The sequence below is a fragment of the Jaculus jaculus genome, chromosome X, assembly GCF_020740685.1.
Source record: "Jaculus jaculus isolate mJacJac1 chromosome X, mJacJac1.mat.Y.cur, whole genome shotgun sequence".
Classification (NCBI taxonomy): domain Eukaryota; kingdom Metazoa; phylum Chordata; class Mammalia; order Rodentia; family Dipodidae; genus Jaculus; species Jaculus jaculus.
Window position 1 is genome coordinate 46,233,308 of NC_059125.1, and position 19,075 is coordinate 46,252,382.

Here is a 19,075-nt window from a genome sequence, read left to right on the forward strand (position 1 = left end):
GCCAGCAGGGGTGCCCTGGTTTCTGCTCACACAAAGACCGGCTACTACAGGGTTTCTCGGCCCCCGCCGCCTTGTGGTTTCTTTCTTCTTTTCTTTCTTTCTTTCGTTTTTTTTTCCCTCTCTTTCTTTTTCTTTTTTGTAGTTGTGTTTTCAGAACTCAAAGCCTTTCGTGTACTTCAACTCTTCGAATTCTTACCACATTATTTGCCATTTGGCTATTAAAATTTAGTTTAAAATGCACAGAACAAAAATATGACATCCATGAGCCCACTGAGTTAGAACCCAAGTTGATTCCCTGTGTTGCAATAACATCAGCTTTTGTTTTGTAATTAAGACGTTCGACATCAATCTAAAACCCCACATACCCAACAGGAAAACATTCCAGCTAGAACCACCGCCTTCAGCCCCTTTCTCCCTACGTTTTCGTGTAGGAGCTAAGCGTTGAAATTCTAAGGTCCAGTCAGGAGCTGAGTCTGGAGGCACAAACCTTTACTTCTAAGCTGGGTGTGGTAAATCCCAAAGATGATCCCAGCAGTCCAGAGACGGAGATGATTGCCTCCTGTTCCAAGACAGCCTGGGCTACAGTGTGAGACCCTGCCTCAAACAAAATTAAAGACAAATACTAATCACCCTTAACACTGCATCATCCACATCCAAATGTCTAGACAATAAACCTCATTCCTCTTCCCACATCTACAACTGATTGCCTACTGACCTGAACCCTGCTATCTCTGTTACTCCTTCTGCTTTTTCTGTTGAGACTCCATTATTTCTTGTCTTCTTCTTTTCCTTCAAAAAAGAACTGCAGAGATGTCACAGTGGTTAAGGCGCTTGTCTGCAAAGCCTAATGAACCTGGTTAAATTCCCCAGTACCCATATAAAGCCAGATGCACAAAGTGGCACGTGCATATGGAGTTCTTTTGCAGTGGCTTGAGGCCATGGCATGCCCATTCTCTCTCTCTCCTACCTCTCTCTGCATGCAAAATATTAATAAATGATCTGGCCTCCAGAGCTTTAGTTTGTGAAATTCAAAATGCAAGTATTGCTCTTCTGCTTTCCCTGGCCTTCAAGCAGTCGAATTCTTTAGCTAGGTCTAGAGCCCTTGTCAAGGGGAAACCAACCATTATCGCCTACCTGCACCCTCCCACTCCCAACCCCACCTATAGAGGCTCCAGCTCCAAGAAAGCTCTGGAATTTTGCAAATAACATTATGGTCTAGAAACATCCTTCTCCTTCCTAACTTGCAGCTGGGTCACCCTCTCTTGTCTTTTAAGACTTGGTTCAGTATGAGAGAAAGCCATGAAATGTTCCCATTTCTGGAGAATGAATATTCCTCCTGATCCCTCCCACTTCCTCTTTCCATATTAGCTATCCATACTAATTGCTTTCTTCCTCCTACATGGTAATCTTGTGTTTATTTGACTTTTATTTAAATGCCTGAAAAATCTTTCAGAACAGAGATTGTTCATCATTGTTTTCTGTTTCTATACTTTATTTTTTTTTACCCCTGTGTGGGTTGATGTTCAAACATCCCCCACCCCAATGCACTCTATCAATGAGTTACATCCTATAGTTCCTGCCATCTGCTCTTTCCTCCTATGGTTTAATTTTGAGATTGTCACATGTTGACACATGTAGATCAGAGTTCATTAATCTATAATGCATGTGTGATTACAACGCAAATTTGTTTATTCATCTCCTGTATTCTATTGGAAACAATTAAGTTGCTTTCACAATAGTGCCCAAGTTATCAACAATAATTACCTGGAGCACTTTTTATTGGTTTTCTCTGGGGTTTTGTTCTATTCTGTTGTTTTTGAGACAGGGTCTCATCATGTAGACCAAGCTGTACTCACACTGGCAAATTACTGATCTTCCCGTGCTAGGACCACAGATGTGTGTGTGTGTGTGTGCACCCTTCTCCTAAATGTTTTCACAAACATTTTCAAATACTTCTTTTTTGTTAATTTCTAAACTGAAATAATTTGCCTGAACTATAGATTGAGCTCAAGCACAACCTACACTACTATCTCAAAATAAAAACAAAATTAAATTGAAATGTTTAAAAATGGGGAGCTGAGAAAGTGGCTCAATGGTAGTACTTGCCTAACATGCACAAAACTCTAGGCTAACTTCTCAGCAAAACACACACACACACACACACACACACACACACAGAGAGAGAGAGAGAGAGAGAGAGAGAGAGAGAGAGAGAGCATAACTATTATTTAATCCTTCATCCAGATTCCACAATCATTTTGTCTTTTACCACATTTGTTTCATCATTCTTTCCATATATAGATTTTTCTGTTATAAATTTGCAGACATTATGCTCCTTTGTCCTTAAATACTTTCATGTTATCTCCAAAGAACAAAGACATTAGTAAAAATTGGAAAATTAGTAGTAATACTATTTGCTTATCTAAAATTTAATGTTTTCAGTTGTTCCAATAATGTCCTTTCATTCAGAATCTGATCCAACATCATAACTGTCTTAGTTGTTATGTGGCTTTATTATCTAATCTTAGCATGCAAGGGGCTCTGGGTTCTGTCCCAGCACCAGCAGAAATAAAAAGCAACTAACTTAGATGTCTGTGAAAACCAAACCTCTCTGGGGTTTCCTATTTGTATAGAGGGATTTTTTTTTTTCCTTTAGTCTCAATGCACATAGTCAAAATGACATAGATTTGTTTTCCACCCTCTGTTTTGAATGATTGTGTTATTCATTTGAAAACCAATTTGGTTCATTCACTCTAATTCCTATTCCACATTATTTCTTTCTCTTATTTTGCCTGATCAGTGTTCTCCTGTTTTGATTTAGTTAATTTGGCAGGCAATTCATATTGTTTCAGAGAACCAAAACTTTCTTTTATTAATTTGACCTATTATTTTCTGTTTTTTACTTGACAACTTCTATACTTACAGACAATAAATCATGATAATTCCCTCCCCTCCCCCATGACCTATTATTTTCTATTATAAATCTTTACTACCTTTCTGTTTTTTCCCTTTATTATTATTTGTTTTTTCTGCTTTCTTTTGACACTTACACCTTTCTTACCTTTTTATTGTTAAAATATTTACTTATTTGCAAGCACAGAGAGATAGAAGAGAGACAAAGAGAATGTGTGTGCCAGGACCTCCAGCTGTTTCAAATGGACCCCAGATGCATGTGTCACACTGTGCATTTGGCTTTATGTGGGCACTGGGGAATTACTCTGGTTTTCAGGCTCTGTAGGTAAGCACCTTAACTGCTGAGCCATCTATCCAGGCCTACTTTTCTTACTTTTTAGGTTAACACAATTCAAAAAGTTTTGTTCATTTTACCAATAGAAGTTTTTAAGACTCTGAATTTTCCTACTATCACTACATGTATACAGCAGTCTCTGATATTTAGTTCTTTCATTACTTCTTTGTTTCTTTATATTTCATTTGCTTTTTAACTGAGTAGTATTTAGTAGATTTTTAACTTTCAGTGGGAAGACAGGTTTAGGGTTTACATTTTAGTTTTAATTCTAGCTTAATTGCATTATGTCAAGAAAAGTATAGAACGTACTATTATTTTCTTTATGATATAATATTTGGTCAACTTTTGTATCTACTCCATGTGTGGGCATGAAGGAAAGTAGATTCTCTATTAGGTTATTTGTAGATCAAAAAATGTAAAAACTCACTATGTTGTTCACTTTCTGTCCTTATTTATGTCTGCCATTTAATCTCCTTTGTACTGAACATCTTCCACTAGCCTGTGTTTCTATCTGTATGCCCCAGTATCTATCACTTCTGCTTTATAATGATAGCTAAGGGATGAGAGGATAGGTCAATAGTAAAACATATCTAGCATATCTCAGGCCCTGGGTTCTCCTTAACACTAAAAATAAATAAAAAATGGTTGCTTGTCCTAGTGTTTGTCTGTGAACTTAAAACTTTTAACAAGATAGAATATATGAACATCCTCTACCAAATATTTTAAAATTCTTTTTGTGTTTTTTCTCATTTTTGTTGGAATGCAGATGATGCCCACAACTTTGTACATACTGTGCATACTCCAATACCAAGTACATACTAAGCACAACACTATGTACATACACTAACACTATGCAGAAGCCCCAGCCTTTAACTTTCTATTTAAATGTTTATATCTCATACATTGAAAGTTTTGTTTCAGTAGGTATATTTTATAGAAGTCTCATATATTCTTTTTATTTTTTAAAACACTATTCTCTTAGAATTTCATTTGATTATTATAAGTCTCCTTCCTACCCTGCACACTGCCAGTGCTGGGAATGGAACCCAGGGCCTTGTACATGCTAAGCATGTGCCTTACCACTGAACTATTCCCAAAGCCCCAAATTTCACCTCCTTAATTACTTATTATTTATTATTTATTTATTTGAGAGACATAATGAAGCAGAGAGAGACAGATAGAGTGAGAATGGGCACACCAGGGCCTCTAGCCACTGCAAACAAACTCCAGACACATATGCCACTTTGTGCATCTAGGTTACATGGGCCCTGGGGAATTGATCCTAGGTCCTTTGGCTTTGCAGGCAAGTGCCTTAACTGAAAAGCCATCTCCCCAGCCCTTTAAAAAATATTTTATTACTTATTCACTTTTAACATACACTCTTCCCTCAATATCCATCTATGGAAGACCATTTATGGAAACCAAAATCTATAGCTGCTCAAGTTTCTTAGACAAAATGCCATAGTACTTACATCGAACTTACCACATCCTCCTATAACTTTGAATCATCTTTAGCTTATCTATGATACCTAATACAATATAAATGTTACTTAACTAACTCTTACACTCCTTAAAATTCAACAATAGAGTAGGATTATTATGGTTTACAGTATTTAGATATTTCATACAAGTTGGTAGAGATGATTCTGCATGTTCCCAACACAAAGAAATGATGACTGTCTAATGTGGTTGCTATGGCAATTACCCTGATCTGATTAGTACAATTTGATATATGTACTGAAATATCATGTGTTGTTCCATGAATACATAGGATTATTATGTGTCAATTACAAAAAAAAAAAAGTTTTAAAGAGTTATACTGTATTGTATAAGGGATAATGGCAATGATAAAAGTCTATTAGTGTTCAATGTGGATGTAAATTGTTTTTGATTCAGTAGGTTGAATTCTTGGATATTGAGGAACAATCTTTAGTTCTTAAATAATTCTTAGGTTCATTCAGCATCACTTCTCTTTCTTAAATTGCCTTAATTTCCTTCGTGGTGGATTTTCTCACACATTTATTAATGTTTATGGTGACCCCACTCATGAAGCAACTCAGTAGAGCTGAGACTCACAATTTCTCATTCCATGTAGAGTATTCTCCAGTATTTAAGAGCTTGCATGAACTGCCCACTGTACAAGTCACAGCTACTCTACACACACAGGCCTGTGCCTTCCACAGTGAGGATATTGTCTATCACCCCCAAAACAGTTCTAATAAGAAAGATGGTCTTAAAGAAATAGAAATATGAAACAAATTTTTAAAAATCTAGAACCTAAGATTGCCACACACGCAGAAATCTATCGCCTTGCATATTCCCACCTGCTACCTCGTTTGGGCATTTTTTTAAATTTTTTTGTTTATTTTTTTTAAATTTTTATTAACATTTTCCATGATTATAAAATATATCCCATGGTAATTCCCTCCCTCCCCACCCCCACACTTTCCCATTTGAAATTCCATTCTCCATCATCTTACCTCCTCATTACAATCATTGTAATTACATATATACAATATCAACCTATTAAGTATCCTCCTCCCTTCCTTTCTCTACCCTTTATGTCTCCTTTTTAACTTACTGGCCTCTGCTACTAAGTATTTTCCTTCTCACGCAGAAGCCCAATCATCTGTAGCTAGGATCCACATATGAGAGAGAACATGTGGCACTTGGCTTTCTGGGCCTGGGTAACCTCACTAAGTATAATACTTTCCAGGTCCATGCATTTTCCTGCAAATTTCATAACTTCATTTTTCTTTACCACTGAGTAGAACTCCATTGTATAAATGTGCCACATCTTCATTATCCACTCATCAGTTGAGGGACATCTAGGCTGGTTCCATTTCCCAGCTATTATAAATTGAGCAGCAATAAACATGGTTGAGCACGTACTTCTAAGGAAATGAGATGAGTCCTTTGGATATAGTTTGGGCATATTTTTATCTCCACCTTTGTGAATAGTTCTATGGATATTCTCAACATGCTGTCTGCTCCTCTGTATGTATGCACAAAGTTATTGATCCAGTACTTTTTCATTTACCCAGAATTTATTGAACATCTATTCTGATGAGCCATGACCTTTTTATGCACATTGAAATTAATCAGTTATTAGGATAGAGTGACACTCTTGCCAGCCCCCAGTCAGAAGATCATTGCTAGGCAAGTGCTCGATCACTTCTCGACATCCCATCATGATTCTCAATCTTTTGTAAATTGGAACTTATAACTGCTTTCTTTTATTTCCTTCCATGATAAATATTGTCCAATTCTGTTCAAACGGGAAAGTGTGGGGGTGGGGAGGGAGGGAATTACCATGGGATATATTTTATAATCATGGAAAATGTTAATAAAAATTAAATATATATATATATAAAAATAAAAAAATATTGTCCCATTCTGTCTCCCAGACTCATGTACCATAAAGGAAAATTCAAAATGGCATATAGCTCATCTCTAAAATAAATTTAAAGTGAATTAATTTGGAAAATTACAAGACACCTCCTGAAATAACTGTAGACACCTTGAGGAATGTCATGACCAGTGCTGGGCAACACTGTTATTGATGTTCAATGAGTGTGTTACACACCTATGGATGAAAAAAGTGCAAGGTAGGTCATCAAAACTAATACTTCTGAGCAAGCTATAACTGGCCTAGGAGCAAGGAAATATTTGCTCAACTAGAGAATTTCTTTTGAGGAATGAGGTCATCCTGCAAGCCTTTGGCAGCAGGAGGGAGTGCCCTTGACAGAAATTCTCTACTAGCTTTTGTCCTCCAGGGAAACCATGTCTTCCAATTCCCATCTGTCTTAATGTTCTCATAAATACCACTGTATTGTTCTCAGTTCCTGAAGGCAACACTTTTGTTCATTACTGTGTCATTACATGTGTTATAGCCACATTTAAAGTCCATATTTTGAGCATTTAAAGAATTAACACCACTTCTTCACAAACTCTTCAAAAAAAAAAAAATGGAGAGGAAGGAACACTTCCTAACTCATCCTGCTAGGCCAGTATTTTTCTCTGACACTAAAACCAGATGAAAGCATTACCAGAAAAGAAAACAGAATGTCTTACCAAAAAAAAAAAAAGACACAGAAATAGGGGACTGAAGCATATCACAGTGGTAGAGCACTTGCTTGGCATGCAGAAAACCCCAGATTGCATGCCTAGCTACAGTGGGAAAGATACAGAAATCATTAATAAACACTGACGAACCAAATCCAACAACATGTAAAATGGATTGTATGTAAAAACCAAGAAGGATTTATTCCAAAAATTCAAAGTTGTGCTAGCATCTGAAAAGCCAATGACATATTATAGCATATTAACTGAATGTGGGGGTTGCAAAAACGTGGAAATTATAAGGGGTTTCTGAACATGAAATGACCAAAAATTCAAAAACCAGTGTGTGTTGAATCTGACATGCTTCTGGCAATGATCACCCCTGTTGCATCATGTGACCTCACTGTAGCCTTGGTTCTGAACACACAGCATGTACACTACACTGTGCATGCTGTCCCACCACTCAATAGCAGCCAATACTTGGCTCAGATGAGGGATTATTGAATACTCTGAATTGCAGTGTTTCTACCATACATACAAATTTTCTGTTCTTATGGAAACATAATGGCTTACGTAAAGAAAACAGACTTTTAAGCCATCATTTCTACACATGTATATAAAAATTATATGTTTGGAGTGTATTATGTTAGAATATTTGATTTTTAAATAGTGCTGTTTGACAAATAGGTGTGGCCATGCACATCTGTAACTATAGTTCTGTGGGTATCACTGGGACTTTTACAAATTGCAGTTCCATGTTCAGAGAAAGATATTTTGGGGGTATAGCTCAGTGGTAGAGCATTTGACTGCAGAGAAAGACACTATGCTTCAAAGAAATACTGAACACGAAATAAGGGAAAGACACCTGACATTTTCCTCTGGCCTCTATGACCCTGAGAAGGCATCTGCACATACATATGCATATACCACCCTCACACCCCAACAAACACAACATCGCATATTACAAACACACACACAAACACACACACACACACACACACACACACACAATGCTGTTTGAGTTGCTAACTTTAGTTTCATTGAAAAAAATGATTAAATGAAGTTTTCTTAGGAATTAGGACAGAATTTCTAACAACTTCTTTTGTAAAATTTACTATTCTTATTTATTTGAAAGAGACAGAAAGAATAAGAGAAAGAGAGATGGAGAATGGGTGTGCCAGGGCCTCTAGCCACTGTGATTGAACTCCAGATACATGTGCTACCTTGAGCATCTAATTTACGTGGGTCCTGGGGAATCAAACCTGGGTCCTCTGGCTTTGCAAGCAAGTGCCTTAACTGCTAAGCCATCTCTACAGGCCTCTAACAACTTCTGAAGTGGCCCTAAACATCTTCTGCCATTCTGTACTATGTATTTATGAAGAGACATTCTTAGTATTAAGGATTATAAAATCAAAATATTAACTCTGAAAAATATTAAAGATGTTCTGTGCCTTATAGTATCAAATATTCAGCCCAAACCAGACATGATGACACACAGCTTTAATCCCAGCACTTGGAAGGCTTGAGACTACCTAGCTAATTCCAGGTCAGCCTGGGCTAGAGTTTGACCCTACCTTGAAAAAACAACAACAACAACAAAAAATCAACCAAGATTTAATTTGTTATGTAAAAATAGATAAATTCATTACATTAATATGTAAATTTGTTTCCATCTTTAATAAATGCTAAAATTATATATAAACCAAAAATGTGTTCTCGATGAAACTTCTTTATGATTTACTATCAGTAAATATTTGTCTCGTATATCTATTTTACATGCATATGTACTCAAGGCCACTTACATAAAAATTTCATGAGCAATGGTGTCCTGACTGAGAAACGTTAAGAAGCCCCAGGATGAAGAACACCTCAGCACTGACAGCAAAAGCATGTGACCAAATTCAACACTAGTTCTTCTTCTTCTTTTTTTAACAAAATCACTCAATAAACTAGGAATAGAGGAGACTTCTTGAAGCTAGGGTACAGTTCAATGCCTTGGGTTTCATCTCTAGCAACAGACAGAAGATACTTCATCCCCCCAATAGTGGCAATTTGTAGAATACCATAATTAACAGTTTGGTTAACACAGGATATTTTGTTGGACATTATTTGTCTAAACTTAACTAGCAGTGTTTTTGTTTGTTTTTCCATAGGTGTGTATGTATAATGCATGAACACATGTATATGTGTATGTGGAGATGCATACAGCCTGTGTTCACTTGAGCAGACACCAGAGGAAGACCTTAAATGACTTCTATTGTTCTTCTGCATTTCTTCCTTGAGATTTAGTCTCTCTTTGAACTTAGAAGAGCTGTTTTTAGTCAGACTAGTTGACCAGAATGTTCTTCTGCATTTCTTCCTTGAGATTTAGTCTCTCTTTGAACTTAGAAGAGCTGTTTTTAGTCAGACTAGTTGACCAGAAAAGCCCAGCAATTTTTTTTTATCTCTGCTTTATTTAAAACTGGGGCTATAGACATGCGTGGTCATACCTAGCGTTTTATGTGGGTGCTAAGGAATCAAACTCAGGCAGTCTTAGGCCATCAGATTGTAAAATAAAGATGAGAAATAAGGGAAAATATAAATTTGAAAATATGAGATATATAATCATGTTAAGAAACTGTTGTTGATTGTTTTAAGTATGACAATAATATTGTGGCTATGCTTCTAAAAGTCCCTGATTTTTTAGAGATGAATAGCAAAATATTATTAAGAAATTGTACAGGTCTGTAATTTACTTCAAAATAATCCCGGAATGTAGAAAAGGGAGAAAATAGATATAACAAGATTGACCCATGAAATCAGAGTACAAAAGAAAACAATCTGGGCTGAAGAGATGGCTCAGCAATTAAAGGCATTTGCTTGCAAAGCCTGATGGCTCTGTTCAATTCCCCAGTACCCACATAAAGCCAGATTCACAAAGTGGTGCATGCATCTGGATTTCGTTTGTGGTGGCAAGAGGGCCTGGTGCTCCTATACTGACTCTCTGTCTATTTTCTGTCTCAAATAAATAAAAAAATAAAATAAGAATACAATCTCACTGGGGAGAAGGCTCAGCAGTTAAACGTGCAAAGCCTGCCAGTTTGGTTCAATCCTTTCAGTACCCACATAAAGTCTGATACAAAGTGACGCATGTGTCTGTGATCCCAGAATCCTATGATAATGGGAGGCAGAGCCAGGAGCATTCGGAAGCTTAGTGACTACATTCATTTGTGTCCATACGAGACTGTCTCATAGAAAATGTAGCACAGACAACTCAAGGTTGTCCTCAGACCTCTATATGCATTCCATGACATGCACATACCCTCTCCCATACAAATAAATAAGTAAATAAGCAAACAATCAACATAATGAAAAGGCAACAACAAATGGAGTAGAAAAATATTGTATAAACCATATATATATGTGTGTGTGTGTGTGTGTGTGTGTGTGTGTGTAATATATATGTAAGGGATTCAATTCATCAGCAACAAAACAATCTAACTAAAATATTAGCAATAGATTTGCATTTGCAAAACAGTTCTTAAAATAAAATATATAAATGTCCAACAAGCACATGAAAACATACTTAGTATCCCTAATCATCACAGAAATGCAAATTCAAGCCATAATGAGACATTACTTTGATGTATCATAATGGCTATTATCAAAAACATAATTTACAAAATGAGTGTTATTGAGTAGATAAAGAAAAAAAAGAATCTTTGTACACTTTTGCAGGAATGTAAATTAGTACCTTGATCATCATCTAGTCGAAAACCTCTACCTGAACCCTACCATATATATAAGGCCCTTTATTGAGCAGAGGGTGAAGGAAGGAAAGGAAAGGAATGAAAGAGGAGGGGACAGTTGTATGAATATATACCTAAATATGTATATATACAAAAAAGAGAATACTATTCAGCAGCACTGTTTAAAAACAATGAAATGCTAGGTAAGCACTCTACTAATAAGCTACATCCCCAGCCAACATATAAGTGTTCTTTATCCAGTGATGGATATTCAGCTTTATTCCACATTTTGTCCATTGTAAACAATTTTTCAATGAGTATGGACATGCAAGGGTATTGTCAAATTACTGATTTCCAATTTCATTTTTTGGATGATAAACTCAAAAGTGGGATTTCTGGATCATATGGTAGGAAAGGGAGGAGAAGAGGGGAAGATAGATACACACACACATATACATACATATATATAATCAGTCTTTACAAACAATAAGGTCCTGTCATTAATAACAGCATGTATGAACCTAAAGGACATTAAGTGGAATAGAACAACACAGAACTATATGTAGCATATGTAATTACTTACATATGGAATCTATAACAGTTGAATTTGTAGAGCCAGAGACTTTAATTCTATCAGGGCCTGGGGAGAAGATGATCAAAACAATTTCAATTAGGAACAAGGTCAAGACCTCTGTTGTACTTTGTGACTATAATTACTAACAATGTGTTCTAGATAACTGGTGAGTTTATAGGTGTTGACTGTTGTGGTGGTCTGAATGTAGTGTCCCCCCATAGCCCCTTGTGCTAGTGATTAAGCCTCATACTCAATACTCAGTTAGTGGAGCATTTCGGAGGTGGACTGGTTGATGTGTATCACTGGAGTGGACCTTGAGGTTTATTAACTCAGCTCCAAGCCCAATAGTTAGACTACTTCCACCTGGACACATGGCAAGATGTGAGCCAGATTCCTTTTTGTGCCATGCTTTTCCTGCCATGATGAAACTTCTTGAAACTTTAGTGCACAAATAAAGGCTTTTCTCCAATAAGCTGTTTCTGGTTAGTTATTTTGTCTCAGCAATGAGAAAGTAACTGCAGCACCTATTCTCGCCACAAAAAAACCCCTGTGAGGCAATGAATATGTTAATTGGTTCTATTTAGCCATTATACAATGTATAAGTATTTCAAAACATCATGTTTTCCACAATAAATGCACATAATTATTATTTGTTGAGTATGAAATAAAGTTTGGGGATAGCATTTGGCTTAATGGTAGAGTACTAACCTAGCATATATGAGGCTTTGGATTTCATTATCAGCCCCATAAAAATAAGTATTTTTGAGGTATAGCTTAATGGTACAGTACATACTTAGCATGAGAGAGCCCCCAGTTTCATCCCTAGTACCTAATTAAATAAATAACTACATTTTAACAATATTTTCAATTTAAGAAATTTATCATGAATCAATAACTGTTGTATTTCCTTGATGGGTATCCAAGAATTTTCTATTCTCTTCTATCTTTGAAAATCTTTGAAAGATGTCATAATAAACAGTCAAAAGCCAAACAGGCATCTATTGCTTACTCTTACTCATATCTAAAAAACTATCATGACATAGAACTCTGCCAATGTCAGATATTCTAATTTTGGGATATTTTGCAATGTTTAAAATCAAGCCCAGAGGGCTGGAGAGATGGCTTAGTGGTTAAGCGCTTGCCTGTGAAGCCTAAGGACCCCAGTTCGAGGCTCTATTCCCCAGGACCCACGTTAGCCAGATGCACAAGGGGGTGCATGCATCTGGAGTTCGTTTGCAGAGGCTGGAGGCCCTGGCACACACATTCTCTCTCTCTCTCTCTCTCTCTCTCTCTCTCTCTCTCTCTCACACACACACACACACTCTCTCTCTCTCTCTCTCTCTCTCTCTCACACACACACTCTCTCTCTCTCTCTCTCTCTCTCTCTCACTTTCTCTCTCTCTCCTCTCTGTCACTCTAAAATAATTAAATAAAAAATAAAATTTAAATAAAAAAATTAAAAAAAAATCAAACCCAGAGCCTCTTAAATTAGGCAAGCACTTTACCTCTGAGGTACATCTTCAGCCAAAATTTTCTAATCTTTTAAATGAATTCATAAGTCTAGATTCTAATGTAAAATCAATGGTGTTTGCTGATCCATTGTTTTGAATTATAGACCACAAAACAATAATTATATCTGAAGTTCAGATTTGGCACCCAGCCCCCAATTTGCAATATCCAGTTTAGAATTAATGGATTCTGAGAAAATTCATCATAAAAGTGATTTATCTTAAGCACATAATTAACACTGTGTATTTTCTTTTAAAATTATGACCTATTTTAAAACGGCACAAAGAATCATAAAAAAATATTCACATAATTGTCGTGAAGCCTTTACAAATCTTAATATGTTGCTGTTGAAGCTACCTTTTTTTGTTTTCATTGTTAATTAAAAAAATGTTTTTCATTTTGTAACAATAACCTGAAGTCCACCTCATGACTTAACAATTACCCAGGGGTTTATAGTGTGCCATCTCAACATCATGATTCTGAGGTTTGGGTTCGACAATATACTAACACAGGCAAGACTTGGGAGAAGGAGGGCCACAGGCAGGAGCATACTTCAATGCTTTCTCCAATAAAAGGCAGTAGAGAATTACAAGTCACTGCAAATCTGTACAAATTGGGTTGCTAAAATAAGCACTGTACTGTGACCTCTTACAGAGGAGGCAAGGGAAAGACATCGATAAATAAGAGCTTTTGTTTTCCTAGTATGAGATGAAAATGGGAGGTTTACTATTTTAAATGTCCCCAGCCCTAGTACCATCTGACACTCAAAGGGGTCCATATGCAATTTTGAATCACTTCTCTGTTCAAAAAGAAACCTGGTAGCATAAAAAAATTGCCAAAGCATGCCTTTCTAACCAACAGGTCTTGCTAGGAGGTGCTTCTGTGCATGTTAGAGGGCCATGGGGATTGACAGAACTGACAACCCAACATGACTCCTGTGGTGGTTTGATTCAGGTGTCCCCCATAAACTTAGGTGTTGTGAATGCTAGGTTCCCAGCTGATGGATATTTGGGAATTAACGCCTCCAGGAGGGAGTGTTTTGTTGGGGGCGGGCTTATGGGCTTTATAGCCGGTTTCCCCATGCCAGTGTTTGGCACACCCTCCTGTTGCTATGGTCCACCTTCTGTTGGCCAGGGGGTGATGTCCACCCTCTGCTCATGCCATCGTTTTCCCCTGCCATCGTGGAGCTTCCCCTCGAGCCTGTAAGCCAAAATAAATCTCTTTTTCCCAGAAGCTGCTCTTGGTTGGGTGATGTCTACCAGCAATGCGAACTGGACTGCAACAGAAAAGTGGTACCGAGGAGTGGGATTGCTGCTAGACACCTGACTATGTGGCTTTGGCCTTTTGGAGCTGATTTTCAAGAGGAATGTGGAAGGAGTTGAAATCTTGGCCTAAGAGATGCCTTGCAATGCTGTAAGTACAGCTTGATGGACTGTTCTGGTCTGAGCTGCAAGACCTGAATGCAGTAAGAACTATGGGCTGTGAGGTTTGGCTTATGAGGGTGAGAAAGAGCTTTGCCTGAACTGGGCTAGCAGTTTGTATGAAAAGCTTGCTGTAATGCCTGTGTCCTGAGAAGTTGTGCAGGGTTGCTTTGCGTAGAAATGAACTGGTGTGTGCAGAGGGATATGGCACAGAAAGAAAAATCTTTGGGTGAACCGTTGCCTGTTGAGCTGCAACTGAGAGATTACAACCTATGGGCTAGCTGACCTGCGCTGGGGCAGCAAGAAGAATGTAGACTCTTTTGAAGGGGCCTGAGTGCTCAAGGAGTGTCCTGTTCTTCAAAGTCTGCTTTATTCCCCCCTAGATTAACAAATTGGCACCCTACCTGGTATCGTGGAGTATAAGAAATGCTGGAAAGAAGATCATTGAGTTTGCAACACGGTCTGGTGGTTTGGAAATGGCCATGGGCAGTGTGAAGCAGGTTTGCTATTGCCTGCATAGAGACCCCATGGGGCCATGAGGATGAACCATGGCTTGCAGTGGAGACCCAGTGGAGATGCCGGGACCATGAGATGGCTGCCGAGGAGCTGCCAGCCCCGATGAAGTTTTCCAGGACTGTGAGTAGCCTAGCTGGAGGGGCGGAATTGGAATGCCAGAGACTTGTTGCTGGTTAGAATTATCGGACTTGGAGTTGCTGGACTTGAAGCTACAGAGTTTGATGTTTGCCCTGGTTGTTTTAAATCTTGTATTGGTTGAATGTTTCTTTGCTATGCCCAATGCCATCTATTGCAGTGTGAATATTTATTCTGTGCCATTATGGGTTTTTTGAGGTTATATTTTGGGATTATGGCTCAGTTAAAAGATCTTGAACTATGGGGATGTATGAACATCACTGGGATTGATAAAAACTGTGGGGACTTTTAATGTCAGACTGAATGCATTGTATTTTACATCATGTATGGATATCAGTTTATGGGGGTCAGGGGCGGAATGTGGTGGTTTGATTCAGGTGTCCCCCATAAACTTAGGTGTTGTGAATGCTAGGTTCCCAGCTGATGGATATTTGGGAATTAATGCCTCCTGGAGGGAGTGTATTGTTGGGGGCGGGCTTATGGGCTTTATAACCAGTTTCCCCATGCCAGTGTTTGGCACACCCTCCTGTTGCTGTGGTCTATCTTATGCTGGCCAGAAGGTGATGTCCACCCTCTGCTCATGCCATCGTTTTCCCCTGGCATCGTGGAGCTTCCCCTCAAGCCTGTAAGCCAAAATAAATCTCTTTTTCCTAGAAGCTGCTCTTGGTTGGGTGATTTCTACCAGCAATGCGAACCGGACTGCAACAACTCCTGTGGGAACAGGGGGCGCAGTCCTGGTATACTGGTCTGGAGGGATACACAGAGTGTTCAGTGTGACAACAGCTTCTCTGGAACCTGCTTGAACCTATGGATAGAGGAGCCGGACTCACTCTAGAGACGGGGTGGCCAAATCTAAACCATAGTACATGCCCTAGTCCTGGTCATTCTGCAGTTCATTCCAGGCAGGGGAAGAGAGCTGGTGAGAGAAGAAGGGGGTCACTTCTCATCTTTGAAAGTCTTCATTTGTATTTTAACTTCAAACTTTTGCAGTGCCTCAGATACAATTTTATCTTAAGTCTTTAAAGGCCCCCTGAAACAAAAAGGTATATTTTACTTTTGAATTTTCTCCTTTTCGTGTAGTCAGTCTCTCTCCCAAATCCCATTTTACCCTGACTTATGAGTCCTCAGACTTCAGCAGACCATCCGTGCTCATGGAGTTGGGCTTTTCTAGAGGCAAGCCCAGGGCTCAGCTCCAGATGAGTTGTGCCAGCACACCCAGTGCCCGTGGCACCCCAAACAAAACTATATAGTAATTCACCTGCATCATGCCATGGTACTGGAGCAGGACTCCACTGTGAGCATCTACATTGGGCCAAGGGTTCTTGCTCTAATAGGATACTGGGCACAGTCTTATAAAGTTGAGCAACCAGCTTAAACAGGGGGTCATTAGGCAGGTGTTTCAGAGCAAACTCCCGCTGACATGAATACCATAGATCTGTCTTCCTTAGTACTGCATGACCATAGCCTGGGATAACCCATCCTGAATTGAGTGTTTTCCAGAGGTGGTCTCAGAATTTTTCATCTGACACATCTTTACCAACTTTCTTCTGTAGTTGTACTAGCCAGACAAATAATTCCTGATTTACAAGTCCATGCAGAGGCCCTGATAGCCAATTCATAGCTGCTGCAAAGGAAAGGTAAGGGTCTGAAAGGGCACTAGCCCACCAAGTAGTTGGCATGGGCACTTTGCCACTTTCATGGTGAGGTACAAATGCATGAGCTCACTTACCTGGGCATCTGTATAGCCTGTATGTTGGTGAAACTGTGGGGCCAGTCCAACTTTGAGTCAATGGCCCCAATACTGCTGCCTTCCCAGTAAAGATTCCTGTAGATTGTAGCTGCAAGACATGGAGGCTTGGCAACCAGGTCTATACAGTCTTCATAAATCAGCTCTGAGTACTTGGTTTGGTGGATTCCCTCAGCATATTCCCAGTCAAAGTTACTTTCATTGCTGAGGGCTGTAATGGCTGCATTGAGCTGAGATGTGGGGTGTAGGTTGTTATGAAAGTTGTCCAGCATGGTGACCACATGAGAAGGCAGAGCTGCTCTTTTCCCCACTCCTGTGAAAGCCAAGATACCTGCTGCTCTGTTGGTAACTGTCCAGTTACCAGCAGCCAAAATAAACCTTCAGGCATGGGTTCTTCCCCACCCTTAGCCTTGGGCAGCAGTTTCTGATATTCAGGTATACTGTGGCCATGGAAATGGATGCCCTCATCAGGATCAAGAACTGAAGTTTCATATACCAGTCCCTTAATGCCTCTCATGCCACCATACATCATGTCCACGGTGAATTGTCCCACCACTGTCTTGCCATGTTGCTGCCTGAAGGCTTTAATTCTAGCCTGCTCTTTAGGGATCAGAATGGTCAGCACATCTTTCAAATTCAAAGAAGAAGCGCTGGCATGCTGGGCAGCAAGAACAAGGCAGGGTGCATTCCCTTTCCTGTCTTCATTTATTGGCCTGTAGTTTGGTGGAACAGCCTTTCTGGTTCTTGCTCCAGTCATACGTGATAATCAAGCAGGAGGTTTTACAGAAATGCCCCTTCCTGTCCAAGCTCCTCCTATATAGGGAGTTAAGTGAAAGAGTCCCAAGGACAAAGAGGAGCTGGCGAGAGAGGGGCTCTAATCCTGTAACAGAAACGGAAACAGGGTGGTCACGAAAGGCTCTGATTGCACTGGAGAAATGGAAGCAGGCAGTTCAGTAAAGGGATCTGGCGCGACGGGAAGGAAGGAAGAGAGGTGAGGCACATAGAGGACCGCGCCAAGCCCTGGACAAGGAGCCAAAGTTCCCCTCTCCTTGCTGGGACAAAGCACCCAAACAAAGGCAGCTGATTGGAGGAAAGCTTTTTATTTTGGCTTGCAGTCTCAAGAAGAAGCTTCATGATGGCAGGGGAAAGCAGAGGCTGGACATCACCTCTGCCACAACAGGTGGAAAACAGCAGCAGGAGAATGAGCCCAGTTCTGGCAAGAGGAGGAGGACTGGCTGGCTATAATACCCTTAAACTCACCCTCAGAGGCATACCTCCCCCAGCAAGACTCCATCTCCCAAATTGTCATGAAGTGGGGATCAAGCATTCGAAACACACAAGTTTCTGGGGGAAATCTGATTCAAACCACCGCAGTTGCCAGCTTTGCTTCAAAAGAAAGCAAATGCCATACATACTCGTAAAGCCCTCTTTGTGCATTTGTCCTAGATTCCATTCCTTCTGCTTCTCCAACCACCAGTGTCCTTGCATTTGCATTCATTTTTCCTAACCATATTTTCAGAATCTCACTATAGCCATTACAACATATCCAAAAAGCAATGTGTTGCTTACTATTTTCTAGACTGTTTAAATGGTTTCATCCAAGCAAAAAAAAAAAAAAAAAAAAAATCAATTGCATTTCGATCTAGTAACAACAAACAGCTAGAATATTATTTTAAAGGCTATTTAGAAAAACATCAAAAATAATTTGTATCTAGGACTAAATCTAGCAAAAGATTTCAATAAACTATATTGAAAAACATTGAATAAGACCTAAATAAGTAGAGATTTATATTGTATTCATGGGATAGAAGACTCTAAAGCATTAAGAGATCATTTTAATGACATTTCTGTGATAAAAGGACATAGAGTAGAGAAGTAAAGGCAAGTTCCAGAAGATATACACAGTGATAGATTTACATAAATTTCAAAAGCATGCAAAAAACCATATATTGTTTATCTATACAAACGTATATGCCAATTAGAATGAAAACCAAGAAAATGTCAAATGGTAAGTTCACAGTGGAAATGTTACAAATTTAAAGGGCAATGGTATGGTCCATTTGTTATGTAGGCTGGTGTGCACATGCATGTTCACCGTATGAAGATGCTTATTATATTTCAGACTTCATGAATATT

At 38.9% G+C, this 19,075-nt stretch overlaps 1 pseudogene; it reads right to left on the bottom strand.

Moving 5' to 3' along the window:
- Positions 1–16,306: 16,306 nt before the first annotated feature.
- On the bottom strand, positions 16,307–17,696 carry LOC101606020 (annotated as a pseudogene).
- Between the last annotated feature and the right edge of the window lie 1,379 nt (positions 17,697–19,075).